Source organism: Mizuhopecten yessoensis, unplaced genomic scaffold (assembly GCF_002113885.1).
Source record: "Mizuhopecten yessoensis strain PY_sf001 unplaced genomic scaffold, ASM211388v2 scaffold10803, whole genome shotgun sequence".
Classification (NCBI taxonomy): Eukaryota; Metazoa; Mollusca; class Bivalvia; order Pectinida; family Pectinidae; genus Mizuhopecten; species Mizuhopecten yessoensis.
Window position 1 is genome coordinate 181,817 of NW_018408729.1, and position 24,056 is coordinate 205,872.

The window sequence follows — 24,056 nt, forward strand, 5'->3', positions numbered from 1 at the left end:
ATTTGTTGAAAATTGGTTTAAGAAATAGAAAACAACCAACAAAATAGCGGAATATCTGCTACTAGTAATCGTGAAATGTATATACCGTGCTTTTACTTATATACGGCCGTATTTGGTGCCGATGTTTTAACTGATCTACGGCCTTATTAATCAAAGAGGTTATGAGATGGCACAAATGTCAATATAGATGCAAATTAATCATACTCAAAGCTAAATATATATCTTTCTTTTGCTTATGATAATTATCTTTTCTCTCTATTCAGTTTGCTTTTATAAGTTTTACGTTTTCTTGTCTTCGGTCATCAGTATGCTTGAGCCGATATTGTTCTCGTGCTTCCGTGCTTCTACGTTCGTGCTTTCGTGCTGTTGAGATCTACTTGTCGTAGTATACAGCGCAAGCATCCTTATATGTGTAAGTACGTAGACAGGGTCAAGGTCAGATTGCTCAACCTATACTAACCACAGGATACAATAACTATATCTGGAAATTGTATATAATGGTTAAACAGAATGAAAAGCAGAACAAAATTGAAAGAAAAGTATAAAGATTAACATTGATTGGATAATAATAAAAATCATAAGTTTGACGAACAGGAAAAATCGGTGAAAAAAACATTCATTTTCGATTATTTTTCATTATTTTTGCATGAGTCCTCTTAAGTATGAATTGAACAATCTGACTCTGAATCTAGCTTGTGGTTTTTATTTTGCTCAGATTTCATCGGGAGTTTGTCCAAAGTGTATCACTTAGCTTACTATCTTAGTGAGCTTTCCGTGGTCAAACTGTAGCCTTTATATCCACTGGCCAGTAGTAATCTTAGCTGCATACACGTATATCCTTTATAGTGTACCTTAGACTGAAACAATAGTCATGTCTACCTCTGTCAGTATAGACTCAGATATGTTAGGAATATATATATATTTAGAAGATAAACATTTATATAACAAAAATAATGGAGTCAATATTGAGAAATAAAGTCATGCTAAAATCTAAAACTAGTTACATTATTTTTGAACAAAAACAAAACAAAAAACAGAAAAACAATGGACGCGCCACGCGTTCCTTTTGATAGAAGATTAGAAGATGGGGAGCCCCCGGCCTAGATTCTGACCCAGATTCTGACCCCGATGAAATCGATGTTCTGCACGCACATGCCGCTTGTTCCGGTTGTACGTAATACTACGCCTAACACCAGCCATACCGGCCATGTATCCATGTACTACAGGGGACGTCTTTGTTTGCTTCTTGTAGGCGCAGAGGCATGAATTCAGCGGCTCTACGGCTGGTTCAAAGCCGACCACTGCTCACAGGAGGAACTTCTCCTATGAACAACTCAAGTCTGGCCATGGAACCGTTGGTCTGCAGAGTGGCTCAAACAAGTTCGCCTCACAGAAAGGTATGACGTCCATGGGTGCAGTTCGTCATATTTCTGATATCCGTGCCGACGATCAGGTGCCTGAGGGCCAGTCCATGCTCACTCTTCAAGCTGGAACCAACCGATTCGCCAGCCAGAAAGGAATGGCTATGGGAGCTGTTCGTCACATTGCCGATATCAGAGCAGATCAGTTCGATCCGCGGTCTGCCGGCGACATCAGTCTGCAGTCTGGTACAAACAAATTTGCTTCACAGAAGGGTATGACCTCTATGGGGGCTGTCCGTCACGTTTCTGATATTCGCGCTGACGACGCTTGCAAAGAGGGCCAGTCTATGATCCAGCTGCAGTCGGGTACAAACCAGTTCGCGAGCCAGAAGGGAATGACGTCCATGGGAGCTGTGCGCCATATCTCCGACATTAGGGCCGATGATTTATGCAGAGAAGCAACATCAACTACTTCGCTTCAGTACGGCACAAACAGGTTTGACAGCCAGAAGGGAATGTACCCTATGGGAAGCCAGAGGCACGTGTCTGATATCCCAGTTAGAGATTTGGCCGAGGATTCGAGACCAAAGTCGTCATACATGGACAGTCCCCACGAAATGGATATGTGAACAACTTGATTTATAGATATTTATCAAAAGAAGAAATTGAATTCAATTTTCAAGAAAACATTTGACGAAAACTAAAATGTTACTCAGCAATCGTGAGATATTCTCTTTCGAAAGGATAAGTATGAAGGTAGCCGCAGGACACACTTTCTCTATGCGCATTAGCTACGACCAACAAAAGCTACTCAACACAAACGACGTCGTTTGATCATGTGGTCTGTCACATGAAATGTACGTGTACACATCTAAGCAATGTTTGCTATTGTTGGCTTTGTCTGTCGAGCTCTATACGGAACAATGGACCTCATCAGTACTTTCCCGCCCCTTTGTAAAAACCGACCTGCACAACTCTACCCAAAAATCCACTAAGACACCAAATCTCAATACCCACTCCTGCCGTCCTTTTCAGAGACTTCCCTCTGTACATCAATCGTCTGGATCATCTTGTCTCTTTCTGGATCTGGATGATATAAATGCCTGTCCTCCCCTCCTGGATTGTTGTAACGCCAAAGTATCTGTAGGACCCTGTTCCATTTAATTGCAAGTGCATCTGCTATTTCCCCCTTTGGCTCTGCTACAGACATTGTCAGTGACGCGTCAGAGACAGAGACCTCTGGCGGAGCAAGGGGAAGATTACTCACTGTGTATCAGAGATGTGAAAATTCTTTCATTTAAATAAATAGTGTTAGATGGTGCAGTTCAACAAAGATGAGAACGAATGAGGATAATTTTGTAAAATATGTAAAATTGGTTCATTCAAATCCGTACAAGATCTTATGAAATCTCAATTACTTTTTTACATTTTTACATATATTCTATTATTATTTATTAACGTGTCAACGTGGCTGTGTTTGTGAATAAAGAAAATGTACATGTTTCAATGGTTGTTCGGTGTTTTTCTGTATGTTTAAAACCAAGTGCTGATAAATAAATAATCGAAGAAAACAAGTCCTCACAAATATCTAAGCGAAACAGTCGTTATTCATGCGGAAGCTGACAGATGTCGAACACTTCCGAAGATTGAAACATCTGCTGGTGCGTTACTCGGACTACCACTATTGAGCTGAGTCTATGGAAAGCGTTGATACTGCTAACATACGTCTGTCTTATAAACTTGTGCCGGGTGATAACGTGTCGATATTGTCTTCTGTTCTATTTAGAAATTCCTCATTACAGATAAATTTCACATTTTAGATTCCTTGTTACAGTCATTGCATCAAAAATGCAGGTTTGTCCGACAGACAAATCCAAAACATGATGAAATGTCATTATGAGTATACATGTTAAATATTGCTATTCGATGTATTCACAATCTTACAGAAATATGTAGGTCACGAGTGTGAAAAAAATGAGCAAAAAATGAAAAATTATTTATTTTAAGAAATAAGGAATATGAGAAAAAAAAGAAAAAAAAAAGTAATATGAGTTGTAGCTGAGGCAGCTCATCCCCAGACAACATACGAATGATGTATACATGCCCGAGTAATTAAATATATTTTACAAACAACAAATATGTAGGTCACTAGTTTTACTAATTTTACCCAATCATACAGGTCACACCAAATAATGGTTTGTGATTCAGACAACGCGTGAGTTTTCGGCGTGTGAAGATATACCGGGGAGGATACGAACTAGAACATCAGGTATGGGGTAAATATTGAAGGTGTCCATTCAAAATTTGTACTTGTATTATACCAAATATTGTGCAACCGTATTAACTTTTATCCAAATTTTTCACATAAGAAAAAGTGTTTAAAATTATTTCTGTATATATTTGTTTAACGTTTTATCTTTAGTTTATTTACTGCCATGCAGTTTTACATAATGTTGAATTAAAATTTAATGAAGTAGGTCGCCAATGAAGGGTATATTTTTAACACATTTTTAAAATCTATTATCTATATAAAAATGTGACATGTTTTAACGTGTATATGTCTGACGGTGTCGTGAGCCGGCTGGTCGCATCACTTCATTACTACTACTTATCGCCTATGTATCTACATAACGTATACTAACATCCGGGTACTTTGAACAACAAAGGTAAATGTTGTAAGTCGTAGATATGCAGAAAATGGATTGTTTTACAATAATAGATCTATATTTAAAACTTTTTAATATTTGTAATTGAGTTAGTGAAGACACAGATAAAGAATCGATTTTTTTATTGTAATTGAGTAAGTGTATACACAGATAAAGATTCATTTTTGTAAATGAGTAAGTGTATACACAGATAAAGATCCGTTTTTGTAATTGAGTAAGTGTCGACACAGATAAAGATTCATTTTTGTAAATGAGTAAGTGTATACACAGATAAAGATTCATTTTTGTAATTGAGTAAGTGGCGACACAGATAAAGATTCATTTTTGTAACTGAGTAAGTGTCGACACAGATAAAGATTCATTCTTGTAAATGAGTAAGTGTATACACAGATAAAGATTAATATTTGTAATTGAGTAAGAGTATACACAGATAAAGATTCATTTTTGTAATTGAGAAAGTGTCGACACAGATAAAGATTCATTTTTGTAACTGAGTAAGTGTCGACACAGATAAAGATTAACTATTGTAATTGAGTAAGTGTATACACAGATAAAGATTAATATTTGTAATTGAGTAAGTGTATACACAGATAAAGATTCATATTTGTAATTGAGTAAGTGTATACACAGATAAAGATTAATATTTGTAATTGAGTAAGTGTATACACAGATAAAGATTCATTTTTGTAATTGAGTAAGTGTCGACATAGATAAAGATTCATATTTGTAATTGAGTAAGTGTCGACACAGATAAAGATTAACTATTGTAATTGAGTAAGTGTATACACAGATAAAGATTCATTTTTGTAATTGAGTAAGTGTCGACATAGATAAAGATTCATATTTGTAATTGAGTAAGTGTATACACAGTTAAAGATTCATATTTGTAAATGAGTAAGTGTCGACACAGATTAAGATTCATATTTGTAATTTAATAAGTCTCGACACAGATAAAGATGAAACCTTGTCTATTCAATTTGTTTTGGAACTGATAAAAATATATTAACAATGATATAAATAATGAGTTATAACTAGTACTCGCATTTTGAATCGTTCTACACAATCACACCTCTTTCATTCTCTTCTCTTCTATACTATTGTTTCTTATAATCTACCGAATCTAAAAATAGTATCCGAAGACAAAGCATTAGTAAATTATTATTGATTATGATTTAATCATAAAAGGACAAATATTAACTGAACTAATATACATGTATTGTGTAGAAGAAATATAGAAATGAAGGTAAATATTCCAAAACATCCACTATACATATGATGTTCAAATCAAACGTCGTATTGATTCTGATAGACGCATGCGCACGAACGATAGCAATACAATATCTTAACACGTGACATTATGCTAGTCAACGTAGCTTTCAGTGGTGTACGACACAATATGCAAATGACATGCAAATAGTTTTAGAGTACACTTTTATATGATGCGTATATAATTGACCTTATTTTCTATATTACAGTGTATTTCTGTTACGTCAATTTACTGACATGTATCTTCATAATGATGCGTCTTTATGATGCAAAAGAAATTGATATAATGTATAAAACAATATTCCAACAATAAATTATAAACTTATACATATGATAATAAAAAAAATGAGAACTATTTGTTACAATGATATACATGTATGTTTTTATATCAATATTGCGATCATTTGATGGATAAATGAAAAGCAATTAACGGTTTACTACTAGTGAGCAAAGGATTACTTGTATATATATTTAATCTCAAACGTCATGAAATCACAGTATCTATAAATATTGCTGATTTCAAAAACCCAAAAAGGCAGACAAAATGATATTTCATAGAGAAACGTCCTACTTCTGAGTATGGACCAAATATTTGTGAAATCACTTTCGCGTTTGTTGTATTCGCAATTAACTGCGCAACATGATCCTTTACATTTGCGAAAATTTAGTAAGAAAAACTCTGTAAACGCATTATTCAGATCGGGGACACAAATTTCATTTGCAAATCTAAATATCTTGCGTTCGGTTCAATAAATGTAACAGCCTGAAAATTGCATAGCCTTGGTTAACTCCGCCCACATCTACTGTTGATGTTGTGACATAATTGTGGCTCGTTTGCAGAAATTTTGCATTGCTCTTTCCACTTCTATTGTTGTCAACATCATGGAAACTTGTCACGTTTCATAGGCAGGCGATGAGATGATAAGTCCAATTCGCGAGAATAACGAATATTGAGTGAACGTACTGTATACTGTTATATATATATATACCATTATCCTTCGAGGGACATTATGTAGTATAGGATTGTACAACTTTAAGTTATTCGTGGTTTCCACAATTAAAGATCAAAGCTACATTAGACATATAGTCGGACCCCGGGTTGGTATGGCAATGGAAAACCCTCGTAACATCGAGACCTCGCTAATATATCTCCATTGAGTATAGTACAGTGCTTGTCTAAGGAATTAAATCCTGTATATGATAAGGATATTTATCTTGGGGTAGGTTCTAGCCTAAAAGTATAGTTCAAATATATGAGTAAATTATATTTTTATGAGTATTATTTTTTAAAAAAATGTATAGAAGGATAATTCCTGCGATGAGTATTGTACTTGACTATCAGTAAATTACTCGGGAATGAGTAAAGTACCTGTCAGGAGTTAGTACCTACGATTAAATAGTTCCTGTTAGAAATATAGTACTTATGTAGGAGTTAGTACGATTAAGTAACATAGTACTTGTGTAGAAGTAAGTACCGTTAAGGAATATAGTACTTGTGTAGGAGTTAGTACGATTAAGTAACATAGTACTTATGTAGGAGTAAATACCGTTTAGGGATAAAGTACTTGTGTAGGAGTTAGTACCGTTAACTAATATAGTACTTATGTAGGAGTTAGTACCGTTAACTATTATAGTACTTATGTAGGAGTTAGTACCGTTAAGGAATATAGTACTTGTGCAGGAGTTAGTACCGTTAAGGAATATAGTACTTGTGCAGGAGTTAGTACCGTTAAGGAATATAGTACTTGTGCAGGAGTTAGTACCGTTAAGGAATATAGTACTTGTGCAGGAGTTAGTACCGTTAAGGAATATAGTACTTGTGTAGGAGGAAGTACCGTTAAGGAATATAGTACTTGTGTAGGAGTTAGTCCCTTTAAGGAATATAGTACTTGTGTAGGAGTAAGTACCGTTAAGGAATATAGTACTTGTGGAGGAGTTAGTACCGTTAAGGAATATAGTACTTGTGTAGGAGTAAGTACCGATGGGAATATAGTACTTGTGTAGGAGTAAGTACGATTAAGTAACATAGTACGTGTGTAGGACTTAGTAACGTTAAGGAATATAGTACTTGTGTAGGAGTTAGTACCTTTAAGGAATATAGTACTTGTGTAGGAGTTAGTACCGTATAGGGATATAATACTTGTGTAGGAGTAAGTACCGTTTAGGGATATAATACTTGTGTAGGAGTTAGTACCGTTAAGGAATATAGTACTTGTGTAGACATGAATATAGTACTTGTGTAGGAGTTAGTACCTTTAAGGAATATAGTACTTGTGTAGACATTGGTACCGTTAAGGAATATAGTACTTGCGTAGGAGTTAGTACCGTTAAGGAATATAGTACTTGTGTAGACATTGGTACCGTTAAGGAATATAGTACTTGTGTAGGAGTTAGTACCATTTATACATAAAGTACATGTGTAGGAGTTAGTACCGTTAATGATTATAGTATTGGTGTAGGAGTTAGTACCGCTAAGGAATATAGTACTTGTGTAGACATTAGTACCGTTAAGGAATATAGTACTTGTGTAGGAGTTAGTACCATTAAGGAATATAGTACTTGTGTAGGAGTAAGTACCGTTTATACATATAGTACTTGTGTAGGAGTTAGTACCGTTAACGAATATAGTACTTGTGTAGGAGTTAGTACCTTTAAGGAATATAGTACTTGTGTAGGAGTTAGTACCTTTGAGGAAAATAGTATTTGTGTAGGAGTAAGTATCGTTTATACATATAGTACTTGTGTAGGAGTTAGTACCGTTTATACATATAGTACTTGTGTAGGAGTTAGTACCGTTTATACATATAGTACTTGTGTAGGAGTTAGTACCTTCGAGGAAAATAGTATTTGTGTAGGAGTAAGTATCGTCTATACATATAGTTCTTGTGTAGGAGTTAGTACCGTTAAGGAATATAGTACTTATGTAGGAGTAAGTACGATTAAGTAACATAGTACGTGTGTAGGAGTTAGTACCTTTAAGGAATATAGTACTTGTGTAGGAGTAAGTACCTTTCAGGAATATAGTACTTGTGTAGGAGTTAGTACCTTTAAGGAAAATAGTACTTGTGTAGGAGTTAGTACCGTTAAGGAATATAGTACTTGTGTAGGAGTTAGTACCGTGTAGGGGTATAGTACTTGTGTAGGAGTTAGTACCGTTAATGAATATAGTACTTGTGTAGGAGTTAGTACTGTTTAGGGATATAATACTTGTGTAGGAGTTAGTACCTTTAAGGAAAATAGTACTTGTGTAGGAGTTAGTTCCGTTAAGGAATATAGTACTTGTGTAGGAGTAAGTACCGTTAAGGAATATAGTACTTGTGTAGGAGTAAGTACCTTTCAGGAATATAGTACTTGTGTAGGAGGTAGTACCGTTAAGGAATATAGTACTTGTGTAGGAGTAAGTACCTTTCAGGAATATAGTACTTGTGTAGGAGTTAGTATGGTTTATACATATAGTACATGTGTAGGAGTTAGTACCGTTAATGAATATAGTACTTGTGTAGGAGTTAGTACTGTTTAGGGATATAATACTTGTGTATGAGTTAGTACCTTTAAGGAATATAGTACTTGTGTAGGGGTTAGTACCTTTAAGGAATATAGTACTTGTGTAGGGGTTAGTACCTTTAAGGAATATAGTACTTGTGTAGGAGTTAGTTCCGTTAAGGAATATAGTACTTGTGTAGGAGTAAGTACCTTTCAGGAATATAGTACTTGTGTAGGAGTTAGTATGGTTTATACATATAGTACATGTGTAGGAGTTAGTACCGTCAAGGAATATAGTACTTGTGTAGGAGTTAGTATGGTTTATACATATAGTACATGTGTAGGAGTTAGTACCGTCAAGGAATATAGTACTTGTGTAGGAGTTAGTATGGTTTATACATATAGTAGGAGTTAGTACCTTTAAGGAATATAGTACTTGTGTAGGGGTTAGTACCTTTAAGGAATATAGTACTTGTGTAGGAGTTAGTACTGTTTAGGGATATAGTACTTGTGTAGGAGTTAGTACTGTTTAGGGATATAATACTTGTGTAGGAGTTAGTACCGTTAAGGAATATAGCACTTGTGTAGGAGTTAGTACCTTTAAGGAATATCGTACTTGTGTAGGAGTTAGTACCTTTAAGGAAAATAGTACTTGTGTAGGAGTTAGTTCCGTTAAGGAATATAGTACTTGTGTAGGAGTAAGTACCTTTCAGGAATATAGTACTTGTGTAGGAGTTAGTATGGTTTATACATATAGTACATGTGTAGGAGTTAGTACCGTTAAGGAATATAGCACTTGTGTAGGAGTTAGTACCTTTAAGGAATATCGTACTTGTGTAGGAGTTAGTACTGTTTAGGGATATAATACTTGTGTAGGAGTTAGTACCTTTAAGGAAAATAGTACTTGTGTAGGAGTTAGTTCCGTTAAGGAATATAGTACTTGTGTAGGAGTTAGTTCCTTTAAGGAATATAGTACTTGTGTAGGAGTTAGTACCATTAAGGAATATAGTACTTGTGTAGGAGTAAGTACCTTTCAGGAATATAGTACTTGTGTAGGAGTTAGTATGGTTTATACATATAGTACATGTGTAGGAGTTAGTACCGTTAAGGAATATAGTCCTTATGTAGGAGTTAGTATGGTTAAGTAATATAGTACTTACTGTTTAGGGATATAGTACTTGTGTAGGAGTTAGTACTGTTTAGGGATATAGTACCTGTGTAGGAATTAGTACCGTTAAGGAATATAGTACTTGTGTAGACATTAGTACCCTTACGCAATATAGTACTTGTGTAGGAGTTAGTACCTTTAAGGTAAATAGTACTTGTGTAGGAGTTAGTATGGTTTATACATATAGTACATGAGTAGGAGTTAGAACCTTTAATGATTATAGTATTGGTGTTGGAGTTAGTACCGCTAAGGAATATAGTACTTATGTAGGGGTTCGTACCGTTTATACATATAGTACATGTGTAGGAGTTAGTGCCGTTAATGATTATAGTATTGGTGTAGGAGTTAGTACCGCTAAGGAATATAGTACTTATGTAGGGGTTAGTACCGTTTATACATATAGTACATGTGTAGGAGTTAGTACCGTTTATACATAATTATAGTACATGTGTAGGAGTTAGTACCGTTAAGGAATATAATACTTGTGTTTGAGTTAGTACCGTTAAGGAATAAAGTACTTGTGAAGGGGTTAGTACCGTTTATACATATAGTACATGTGTAGGAGTTAGTACCGTTAAGGAATATAATACTTGTGTTTGAGTTAGTACTGTTAAGGAATATAGTACTTATGTAGGAGTTAGTACCGTTAAGTAATATAATACTTGTGTTTGAGTTAGTACTGTTAAGGAATATAGTACTTATGTAGGGGTTAGTACCGTTAAGGAATATAGTACTTGTGTAGGAGTTAGTACCGTTAAGGAATATAGTACTTATGTAGGAGTTAGTATGGTTAAGTAATATAGTACTTGTGTAGGAGTTAGTACCGTTAAGGAATATAGTACTGGTGTAGGAGTAAGTAACGTTAAGTAATGCAGTACTTGTGTAGGAGTTAGTACCGTTAAGTAATACAGTACTTGTGTAGGAGGATATATTTTTTTCGGAGTATATTCTCTGTCCCGACGAACACTAATGCCATAATATCAACAAAAACTATTGACACACATCAATGTTAATCACTCTATTGTGAACACTCATTGAGTTTCCTGTATCTTATTATATGTGGTACCTAATTGTTATTACATATTCTCTAATAAACATTACCTCGTGATCGTTTTACATTGCATCATCGTAAACATTTTCTGGGTATACTTTTCTTTGTCTAGAATGTGTTCATGCGCATGAACCCGGAAACTTGGTTTCTCTGAAAGATTTACGAATTCATCTCGTAAAGTAGATGTGAAGAGTTTTCTATGTGATGGAGTGTTTTATGTTACTAGCCAGAAGTATTTGTAGTACTGCCAATGACATCTTCCTGAATATCTTGTCGCCTAGTGGTAGCTTTGTTTGTGTATGGAAAGACTTAGTCCTCGCCACTGTTTGCTTTCTGATAGATACATGCATAAACCATAACAGATCGTAATTGATTACCTATTTTGTAATGGTCATAGAATTACACCCTATCTGAGGAATACACGTTTCAGGTGATGCTTATTTCCTTGTAGGCACAGAGACATGGCTTTAATGGTGCTTCGGCTGGCTCACGACCTTGCTCATCCGCTAAAAGGAATTTCACCTACGCACAACTGAAGTCGTCTCACGGAACCATTGGTCTACAGAGTGGTTCTAACAAATTCGCCTCCCAGAAGGGAATGAAGATGGGTGCTGTCCGCCATATTGCTGATATCAGGGCCGACGATGCGTCACAGGAAGGTCAAGGGATGGTATCTCTTCAGTCCGGAAGTAACCAGCATGCATCGCAGAAAGGCATGACGGGATTCGGAGCCGTCCGACATATTGCTGATATTCGTGCGGATGACCTTGACCGGAGCGCTACGTCTGAAGTGCCTCTACAGTGCGGGACAAACCGACATGCAAGTCAGAAGGGAATGACAGCGTTCGGTGCCGTCCGACATATCTCGGATATTGCAGTCACTGATCTAGCGGAGGAACAACTAAAACAATAATGGAATGGACTGCTGGTCACTTGTCCTTACATACAAGAACAGATACAACAAGTTCTTTATTATTTCGAGATATTGTTGAACATTTGACATACATCGTAACTGTTTATTAATGTAAATGGATTTCGTTTGCATCTGATATGTGAGGACAATTTAATGTTGTATTTACGCATGCGCAATGCCTTTTTGTTCTATCCAGTGTAATATTTAACTGTCCGTGGTGATAATGAAAACGGGAAATTGATAGATGTGATGAATTTTTTCATAAAATCTCCTTATGAAACGGGTAGCTAATGATAAACGTTCTAGGCATTTTCGCGTTAGTAGTTAAATATGGCTAGTATAATGAAGTATTATATATATATTTTTTAAAGTGATAACTCTGACACTAAAACGCATGCCAGCTTATTTACCATATCATGTACTTTGTCATATTGTTACCATACGAGGCCAATACAGATCATTCCGGGTTAGGTGTAACAGACGGAAGGGACAGGGCTAGAAATTAACGGAAAAGTCACGTGCTCCACACGGACACCTTAAACTTCCTACTCTGGTACTCCGAAAAATAACATGGTACCTAGAAATGTTAAGTTAATTTCAATTGATTAACTGAAAAGTCAATGTTGTTGCATTCTTTCTTCGCTGATGACATTATTAATATGGTTTTGAAAATACGAAAAGAATATTCTATATCAATACTACATTACTACAGAAAGATTTATTAGACTTAAAAAGAAAAATGGCGATGACAAAATCAGGCTTTACAATATATTCGTGGCGGAGTACCGTTGATTTCTAGCCCCGATGTAAGTTATCAAGTTCGATATCAAATAATCATTTGTGTGACGTGTATCATGCCGTGAGATACAATAAATGTACATTCGAACGAGTCCTGTTTTATTGTTGATGTGTAAGCGAACGAGTCTCGCTATACCTGTCCACATAATTTACGAAATAAAATCATGCTATACCTGGTTACATAATCAACCAAAAAAAATCATGCTATACCTGGTTACATAATTAACCAAATAAAATCATGCTATACCTGGCATTGTTGGGTGTAGGATGACATGTTTTACCTCGCCGTTCTCCTCGTAAATCGTCTATCTGATATAACTATATATAAGTTATATTAGGGCGATAATATAGCTGCATAGTTTCATATAAATTCATCAACGTTTATTGGATTACCTGTGAGAGGTATGTAGAAAGGGGAAACACGATTCATTTTCATGCAGAGAATTAATACAAAAGTGTCAAAAAAGGAATAAGAGCTCACAGCGAGCATGCTTGCAACATTCCGCGATTCGGTTTTTTTGTTTCATAATGAACGTAAAAGAAGTTTAAAATTAGAAACAACTGACCAATCGCAAATAGTGCACAAATTTGAAGGTAGGGTAAGATAAAAGATAGTTTCAGAGTGGGTCCCTATAATCACATGCCATCATACCAGCGTTACATAAAGGTAAACGTGTACAAAATGAACCTTGGTTACATCGTACAGAATGGTCGTTTAAAAATATCTACAATCAATGACATCATTTACAACGATACAATAACATCGATAATTGAAGTATGAAACCAGATGAAAATAAACGATCACATCACAGTCATGTTATCGCTGTTGTCCTCGGAATGTGAGATCTCTTGTATCGGAATTCAACCAGCTGATCAGTATGAAAGATACGTGGAGTTCACTGTGAAGGTAAGATATATGGGAACCTAGCATGGCTGACATATTTAGACAAGGTGTGCAAGCTGTGTTACACACAAATATAAGTGAAACAAACTATTACCTAGCCCGAGTTCCCGCTGGCCCTGACACCAGACTAAGAGCTTTTGACACACAAGACATCTTTTGGTCAAAATGTCTAAGTTAGGGCTAGAGGAAACTCGGGCTAAATATTACCTTGAATGTAATAAAAAAAAAAGGCAAATTCTTCTCAGCAATACCTAAAACAGTTTTGTATAATAACTTTTACCGTTATTTTGTTTTTGTATATACCAGTCATTGCACACGTTCCAAATATGCCACGCTATGGTTGTGAAAGGTCTACACCATTTCCTTAGTTCTAAAAGATAAACTCTCCCAAACCACACCAGTATGTCTGCTAATATTATTACCGTCAGTGTACCAAAAACGGGACCTTTTTCAGTTAAATAATGATTTATTTTATATTCCACGGTATCAATCCCAATTAATTTATTTTTTAATTTTTGATAAAATGGTGTCATTCATTTTTTTGTCATTATAAGTTGATAGAACAAAAAATGCTATCAGGGTCACGCAGGCTCTTAACAAGGTGTACCATAAAAAGAACACTTTGTTTTTGTTGCTAATAGCAGATACTTACACATATGTCCAATATTGAAGCTTAAAAGGAGGTCCAGTTAAAATTTCATTTCCAAACTTGCATTAGTTTTGAAAAAAATAAGTCTTTGAAAATAATTTCAAAATGGATATCGCCACACGTGCCGTAAATTAGGAAAAGTGTTATACTTTCTAAACTACTTCTTACCTTATACTGTGCGAGTAACGGTAATCAACAGTCAGAAAAGCCTATATATATTATAATTGAAATATAATTTCCCGTTTTGGTCCACTGACGTTACTACGGCAATACTAGTACGTATCGGATCCTGATAAATCACCCTACAACACACATTCTAACAATGTAACCAATGTGTGTCTTACAACTAATGGACGATAGACAACCCAGTAGCCTAAATACAACGGCAGTTTCTCAAACAGGTCATTTTGATATAAAGATATAAAACTCATGTTTCTTTACCATTTTGCTTTGACTTCGAATGAAGTAATGATACGTAAAGGATATCAAATTTTCCTCATCTCCAGTTTTTAGCTTTATTGTCATTGTGACGTTAACATGAAGTACGACAATAATGGTCACCTCAGTTCCAAACCCTATGATATCTATTTACAGTACGACAATAATGGTCACCTCACTACCAAACTCTATAATATCTATTTACAGTACGACAATAAAGGTCACCTCACTACCAAACTCTATGATATCTATAGTTACAGTACGACAATAATGGTCACATCACTACCAAACTCTATGATATCTATTTACAGTAGGACAATAATGGTCACCTCACTACCAAACTCTATGATATCTATAGTTACAGTACGACAATAATGGTCACCTCACTACCAGACTCTATAATATCTATTTACAGTACGACAATAAAGGTCACCTCCCTACCAAACTCTATGATATCTATAGTTACAGTATGACAATAATGGTCACATCACTACCAAACTCTATGATATCTATAGTTACTGTACGACAATAATGGTCACCTCACTACCAAACTCTATGATATCTATTTACAGTATGACAATAATGGTCATCTCATTACCAGACCATTTCTGAATTTAACGACTTTGACTTTACAATTGTCATAAGTAACGCACGAACCTGTCCTGTTGACGGCGTTTTCTGGTCACAATTGATTCGACCCTGTGGATTAAAAAACTATTAATATATGCTTTACCTGTAGTCACAACCTGCCTTATCTAAAGAGATAATGTCTCGAAGTTGATACCGTCATATTCTTACAGATGTGTCCTACTGTCAATTAAATAGCATATCTCATGTCCTCTCTATGAGGGCTTTATCCTTTAATTCATTTTGGTTTACATGAAATACTATTCTAAGTTTTAATAATCTGTTGTAGGTCTTGGCTAAAAGGAAAATAATAATTCGTTATCCCAGCTGTCTTTCGAGATTATGCAATAAATACCAACGTTTTCCCTCTCTTGATGACAAAAATAACCGCTGTTTAATATTTGGTTTTTATGATATTCGTTTGAATTGTGTTTAAGTGATATACACTATGGTCCCAATATCAAAAACATATTGATTCTTCCTTGACTGCAATGGAATGTAAAACAAGGCTAACGTATCGAACCTTCCATGATAATGAGACGAGACGTACAAAGTTATTTATTTTGTCGAAGACACCAGATCAACCGCTAATCAGATCATAACATCTTACTCAGAAAAGGCGTATCGGGCCTGAAACGTCGCTTGTTTTTATAATATTGTAAAATATTTACACAGAAAAATTCATGGGGCATAAAGCGTGGTTTGCTGTGAAAGATGTTAACGTCTTAACGACACGGTAAAGTTACATAGGGCCTAAATCGCCGTCTGTTTCTGTAACATCATACTGGTAACCTCTTAACAACAGACAAAAGTTGTTGGGACCCAAACCGGTAATAAAAGATAGGTAAACAGTTAACTTCTGGTAAACGATGAGAAAAGAAGTAGATCGAAAGTAAGAAACCATTATTCTCAATACAGACAGCGATATTTTGGTCAGATTTATATTAAGAAGCGGTGCTCTGGACATAATTGATAGCAATGTTTTGTGACATATTTAAATAAATAGACTCTTGTTTTGTGAAAGAAATAGTTTAGTAAACGATGGTTTGGACAGATGTATTAATTAAGCGAATCTCCTGGACAGATTTAATTAAGTAAATGATGTTTTGGACAGATTGTATTTAGTAAGCGTGCATTGAGAACAGATTTATTAAGTAAGCGATGTCTTGGACATATGAATAAGATAGACGATGTTTCGGACAGATGTTATCAAGCAAGCGTACATTTAGCACAGATTTATTAAGTATGACAATGTTTTGGACAAATTTATTAAGAAAGCGAATGTTTTGGACAGATCTTATTAAGTAAACGTATATTTAGGACAGATTTATCTTAGTAAGCGATGTTTAAGGTAAACTACCCTCTCTAAGCTCCAGTGGAATGTCGTTGTTTGTGTTGTTACGGCTGCTGTTTAAGGTTACAATATTAACACGGTTTGCCGATATTTCGCCGATTTAATTGATTGATCAATTCGCGTATACCGCACTGAAGGCACATTCATGTTTATTAAACACGAAATTATCCAATCAAAATAAGTTTAAAAGTAAAATACATAGTCCTTCATCAAACTCGCCCGCCGATAACGTCGTAAACCTGTTGTGTGTGCTTATATTCATTTTGATACGAATAATGATCCATGAATGTGTCTATTTTGCTGTTCTGTGAGACACGCTGTGTGCGTTTGAGCGCCGCTATACATTCCTGTGTTTCCTAAAATAACATCCCTGCTACAGTTAATACATTTTATTGTTCAATTTGTATGTACAAACATATTTGTTCTTAAATATATTTTCTATCACATGTCTATTTTTAACTTAATTGATCTTATCAAAATATTTACATAGACGATTGATTTGTAACTGTCGGAATTACACCATTACATGTAAACAGATCCTATTTTGTACAGATTGGTATGAATTTATAGTAATAACGTATCACAACGCATCTTTAGTAAATTGATTTGAAATCTTTCATAATTTAAACCCAAAGAATAATATGATCAATGTCTAGCTTGATTTATACTTCTCTATCGTAGGCACAACGACACGGCTTTAGCGGACCGACCGCGGGGTCAGTGGCCCATGCTCCTCCAGAAAAACGCAATTTCACATACGAGCAACTTAAGTCAGGATGTGGAATGATTCCCATCGAGGCGGGAAGCAATAAATTCGCTTCTCAGAAGGGAATGGCCTCAATGGGCGCAGTGCGCCATGTAGCCGATATTCGTTGCGACGTATACGATAAGGAATCTATGACTATGCAGAATCAGCAGACGGGCACAAACTATTACGCCAGTCAGAAGGGTATGACGGCCATGGGCGCTGTGCGCCACATCTCCGACATCAGAGCCGACGACGCCAGTGAGGAGGGCAAGGCGACACTAAGTCTACAGTGCGGTACCAACCAATGGGCAAGTCAGAAAGGAATGACTGCAATGGGCGCCATACGTCACGTCCGGGACATCCCTGCCGATGATTTGTCACTAGAGGGCGCGGCTGTGATTCGTGGAGATATGGGATACAGAGACGGCGCTAGTCAGGCAGGAATGACGGCCATTGGAGCTATTCGACACGTTTCGGATATTCACGTTGAAGATCTCGCGGAGGACATGAAGAAGGCAGGAAACTAAGTAGATCTCTCCATGTAAATGTCTATTGTCTCAGCAGAGGTTCGCTAGCCACGTGTCAATGGAAGCTCAGCATCCTTTATCTACCAACTCCTGTTAGCTCTACTTCCGTCCGCTGATGAAGGACACCTCTGTTTGCTGTTCACTGGCCTACTCTTGGTCTTGTTTATCTCGACTGTCATTTTTGTCGTACATTGAAGCTCTTGGAAGAGTGTTGCGGAACTTTCAATGAAAACTTGACCTGCTTAGCATTCACTTCTTCCGGTGACGTCAGTACAAACGTGGAGAACAAAAGGAAGTTTCTCAGCCGATTGACATTTGTTGTTATTTAACTGTTTTGAATGATTATATTTATTGTAATAAAAAACATTCAAGTCTTTTGTATTACATCTGATATTTCTTATACGAAAATTCAGATTTATACTATTTTTCGTATATGACCTGATCAGGAATGAACGTTCATATGATATTCCTACAGAGGTTATATTTCATTTGTATATCAAACGTGATGTCTACACAGCTTTTACAAATACATTATGTTTACGTCTTATTGATTGTTTATTTTTATTTTGTTTATCATTACCTGTCCTGTGCCGTTAACACCATTGTCTTGGTTGCTTGTCAAACAGTTATACTTTTAAAATGCTAAGTTGTTTTTTGGACACAAACAGCAATTGAAAACGTTCTAGTGAGCTTTAGAAAACGTCTGTTTGACCCGAGTCTCGACTCTACTCGCTGAAACAACACACTAAACAGCAAGGTGCCGAGTGAAGCAAAGGCGGCTGTCAGCAAATATCGCGATATTTCGCCAAATAGAACTCGAATACTGTAGGCAGTCAGAGGGACGTACAATATGTGTATTCGTCCGCCCCATATATGTTGTTAATGATGAATTATTGAATTAAATGGCGGATCTGGTATCGGTTCCATAAAATGTTCAAACTTCTTTTCATAATACGCTTTGGTAGACTCTAATGTTTGATTAAATACAAAATGACATAATTAAATGCTGACACTAAAGTTAAAAACAGGATTGAGTTCAGGTGAGTATGAGAATCAGAAACAGGTATTGGAGAGTTTTACAATACATTACCGACATTTGTAATGTAGGAGGACACAGACGAGATCTTAGTCCTGCTGGTAACTAAGGTCGAATCTGTATTCAGGTTGTGAAATAAATACGCATTCCTGTCGAGCTCATTTTTAGTTTTAAAAGTGTGAATTTCCTACTGAAATATATATTGTAAATGTGATGAATTTTAGAAAAAACAAGTACGGTGTTAGGGAATTTCCATCCATCTTGGTATGAATTTGATAACGGTTATTTTTTATTCTGTGTGATTGTGGGACATATCTGTTTTATTCTGGGTGACTGAAGGAAATATCCGTTATTTTTGTGAGTTTTATTCTGTGTGATCGCTGGAAGCCTCCATATCTTTGGTAAGGTTTATTCTGGGTGATGGCGGGAAGCGTCCGTTTTCTTTGGTGAGTCTGATCATGTTGCGTTTCTTGTCTGGATGAAGATGAAAAGTGCCGTTCTTTCTGGTGAGTCTTGTTCGGTCGAGTTTCGTTCTGTATTCCGCTTTGTTGGATACGTAAAATAATCGAGCGCTTTGTTGATCGCGTTTCGGTTTCGTATACACGACAGAGACAGTAGCTCAAGCAAACTGACGGCTTTTTTCTCCTATAATTATATGCATGCTAATTGCAGAAGCAGTGGTTATCCCTGAAGACACTTCTGGTTTTGTTTGTGTTGTGTGTGTGTCCTTTCTCTCACTCTAACAATATATACATGTATATCTAATTATCATCTACCTCTGATAAGATTGCACAGGGGTCAAATATATCCATCTGGAATTATAGAACACTCTAACACGAAATAAATCAGGAATTATTATGTAGCATTGCTAGATGTGATACGAGTTAGGCCAATCACAATCGAACAATAGGTTTTGAAAATTTATTTGTTTTCGTAAATATCAAAGTTTCACAATTTAATTACATGGCTTACTTTATATAGCCCGACATATCTATACAACATCATATCAGAAATTAATAATTGATATGTTTTTTTTATTTTTTTTTTAGAAATATTGATTAGTGGTAATTCAATTATGACATACTTCTTGTATATGATTGGTGAGGTATGATGTTAAATATGACTGTAAACTGACATTAAGATAATGACCGAGCGATGTTGAGGCCTTGTTAATGGTCAGACTGCTGCCTGTCACTGTTCGGTGTCAATGACAAAAGTAATTATATCAGCTTAAACATCTCATTGGAGATAATAAACTAAAACAAAAAAGCAGCTTTACATTGAGTTAACGTTGACGACCCTGACATAATACTATCTACTTGCATTTGCATAGCTAATGTCGCTACTGTGATGAGTTAAGACCCATTTAGATATGATAATGGACAAATAACGTTGTTTTAACTCCAGAACAAGATTATTTTATTATATATAAAAAAACATATTGAAATATTTATATCACACCCGTTATTATGCTCACCGCTGTCACTGTCTTAAGGGGAATAACCACCAATAAACCTTAATGTAAGACGTTACTTTGTGTGAGAATAATAAAGAGGAAGTCGACTCTCCCACACATTACTCTATTTCTGACCTCTTAACGGTCATCCGAGTATCATATTATTGACTTTTTATATTTGCTATGCAGGCACAACGACACCAATTCAACGGCCCAACTACCGGAGCTAAACCCACCACGAAACACGTCGTCCACTTCACCAAAGATCAGATGCGAGCAGGACAGGGAATCATTGGTCTTCAAGCTGGAACAAACAAGTGCGCAAGCCAAAAGGGAATGTCAATCGGCGCCGTCCGCCATATTGCAGATATCAGGGCCGATGACATGTTGCAAGCAGGCCAGGGAATCGTCAGTCGTCAAGCGGGTACAAACCAGTTCGCAAGTCAAAAGGGAATGGCGATGGGAGCAGTCCGTCACGTGTCTGACATCAGAGCCGATGATATGTCACAAGAAGGTCACGGTGTCATTGGTCTACAGGCCGGAACCAACAAGTGCGCAAGTCAGAAAGGAATGTCTCTGGGAGCTGTACGCCATATTTCAGACATCCGAGCTGACGACATGTCTCAGGCGGGTCAGGGAATTGTGGGTCTCCAGGCTGGAACAAACCAGTGCGCAAGTCAGAAAGGAATGTCAATGGGTTCTGTCCGTCACGTATCTGACATCAGGGTGGAGGATTCGTCAATGGAAGGTCACGGCATCATAGGTCTCCAGGCCGGCAGCAACAAAGGCGCCAGTCAGACCGGCATGAGCATTGGCGGTATCCGTCACGTGTCCGACATTCACACTGACGACTGCTCGATGGAGGGACACGGGATCATCGGCCTGCAGTCCGGAAGTAACAAGGGAGCGAGCCAGAGCGGCATGACCATGGGCGGGGTACGTCACATTTCCGACATCCGCGCGGACGATTATTCCCAGGAAGGCGCAGGAATCATCGGACTGCAGTATGGTTCCAACAAGGGCGCAAGTCAGGCTGGCTCACGTGGTTTTGGCGCCACAAGGCACATTGCCGACATCAGTGTCCGGGACATGGCGGAGGACATGTACTACTAGACAATCGTCTGCTCTATTGTGCAATATAATCCGAGCATTCCAGGGCTCATCACGGTAGTAAACAAACAGACAAAGTAGTCTTAGAAACAAATGAATTATTAGAAAAAAAACGTTACGTTCGGCATGGTCCTTGTAATATTGTAACCAATGACTTAGTTTCCGAATCTCTCACAAGGAAACATTCCGTATAATCCTAGTAGTGAGTAAACATTCTCGGTCTCGGCAACAAGAACAAAAATATAATCTTAGAATTACACCCTTCGAGATTAGCTGCGTTGTTCCATTTTTGGCAACAAAGTTCAAAGAAATTCTATAAATAGTTTTTTTCTGTAAGTTCGAAATTTAAATGACGACATTTATTCCGGATGAGCCCTGAATATAAACATGGAGTAGACGTATTCTAAGTAAGGTAACACAAACCAGGTTACCGTGAGGCCACTTATGGAGTAACTCTGATACTTCTAGGATTCCAGAAGACAGCTGTATAATTTGATATTATAAAAATAATACATAATAACGCAATAATGAGTATAACAACAATATAGACTACAAAAGCAGGTGCAGTGATTTTGTAAGCGAAAATCTCGACGAAATACTCCATCTACTTCTTACAACGCGGGGAACGGAGGAGGACAATAGGTCACACTGAACTGACAGGTCAGGCCCTCACCTCGCCTGTCAAATTACGGGAATAATTGGTGTACCTGCAGGTCACTTTTCGATACAGAGACAATTTTAGGACAAATTGCTTAAGAGAAATGTTTGATATATGTGACGTGTCATGTGTTTGGGGTGAGAGACGTTTGTGAGAAGGGTGTGATTTTGTTGAAGCTTTGAATGCCTTTAAGTTGTAAATATATAATTCATCTTTTTGGACATTGTTTATTGTGTAACATATATATTCCGCGGTTTATTGGTAGGGCCTTATCGTACAGAGACGGAAACACGTATAACGATGAGAAGCAAGCCATGTAAATGGGGATATTGGGCACTATGTTAATTCACGCTATCTGGCGAAGAACCAATCTAAGTTTAAATGTTGTCATGTCGATACATATCATTTCCAAATTCCATAAAACGATACACATTAGATTTAGCAGCGCCAGGTCTGTTTACATTGCTAAACTAGCTAGTATCGTCATGCTGGCGGACATTCAGCGTTTGTTTATGAAGGTCGGCTGATTTCTGATTGTTTTGTGCCACAGCTAAATAAGATAAACGAGCTTCGAAATAGTTAATGAGTTATACAACATAATAAGCTGGCTAAGGGAAATTAAAAGATTTATTTGTTAAACAACATCCTTAGTGCTTGTAAGTGTGAAGGTTGTTGTAAGGTAAATCTATCTGCAGATGGAACTAGAGTAATGTCCGACAGGTAACCGGCGTGACACAGGGTACGCTTGCGGAGGTCTTACTGGTGGGTATCATTATAAAGCGCTTGAATGAGAACGACCCTTGTACCATTTGAATTGTATATATGTACATGAACACTTCTATTAAATGCAATTACGTGTACCAATTGATTTGTTAGTTGTGACTGTGTGGTAATTGGTTTACAGGTATGAAGCATCATTTTAAATGGTGATAATTCGTAAGTTTCTTATGCAACAAAAGCATCAATAATGTGTATGGAATCGATAGTCATTCCAGGTAGTTTTATAAGTCTGACGATGTTAATCGCTTAAAAGAACCTCCCACTTTCACTTCGGGACTGTAAAGATGGATGGCAAAGCATCAAAATGCGCGTGTCAACGTGAGCGAGGACACAAAATGAAATGTCGAATGTATTGGAACGGAATCCGTGTTGACATTCGTAATTTGGATCTACCAGCCAACATTACAGTCGTGCAGCTACGTGAAAGTCACAATTGTCCTAATATAATGTTTCTGTTGTGTCATTTCAATGACACCTTCACAACTATATGACATACCATAGTCTCAACAAAAGTACCGCGGGGCGGAACAATATACGCCCGTCGAATACCATATAGTGTTATATAATTTCTTACATTGAAATAAGATCTGCATCGTTCTAAGAGTGGTTAGCTGACATGCTATAAAAAATGTAGGAGAAAATCTCCGGACAAAAAATCAAATACTGAAATGAAAAGGGCAATAACTTTTGCAAAAATCGTTGAATCAAATTTATTTTAAGGGAGACACAACTTCATATCATGATTATAATGTATACCGAGTTTCAAAGAGATCCGTTAAAAAATGATGGAGGAGATTGCCGGACAAAAAAATCAAATACTGAAATAAACAAAGGGCAATAACTTTTGGAAAAATTGTCGAATCAAAATTCTTTTAAGGGAGACACAACTTCATATCATGATTATAATTTTTATACCAAGTTTCAAAGAGATCGGTCGAAAAATGTAGGAGGAGATTGCCGGACAAACAAAAGTTTACGCCGGACGGACGGACGGACGGGCGACCCCATACCATAATACTCCCGTCAAAATATGACGGGCGTATCAAAAGGGAAAATGCTGGCA

General features: G+C 36.6%; 1 pseudogene; it reads left to right on the forward strand.

Moving 5' to 3' along the window:
* The window catches only part of LOC110462554, a 41,103-nt pseudogene extending 18,026 nt beyond the window's left edge, over positions 1 to 23,077 (forward strand).
* The last annotated feature ends 979 nt before the right edge of the window (positions 23,078 to 24,056 follow it).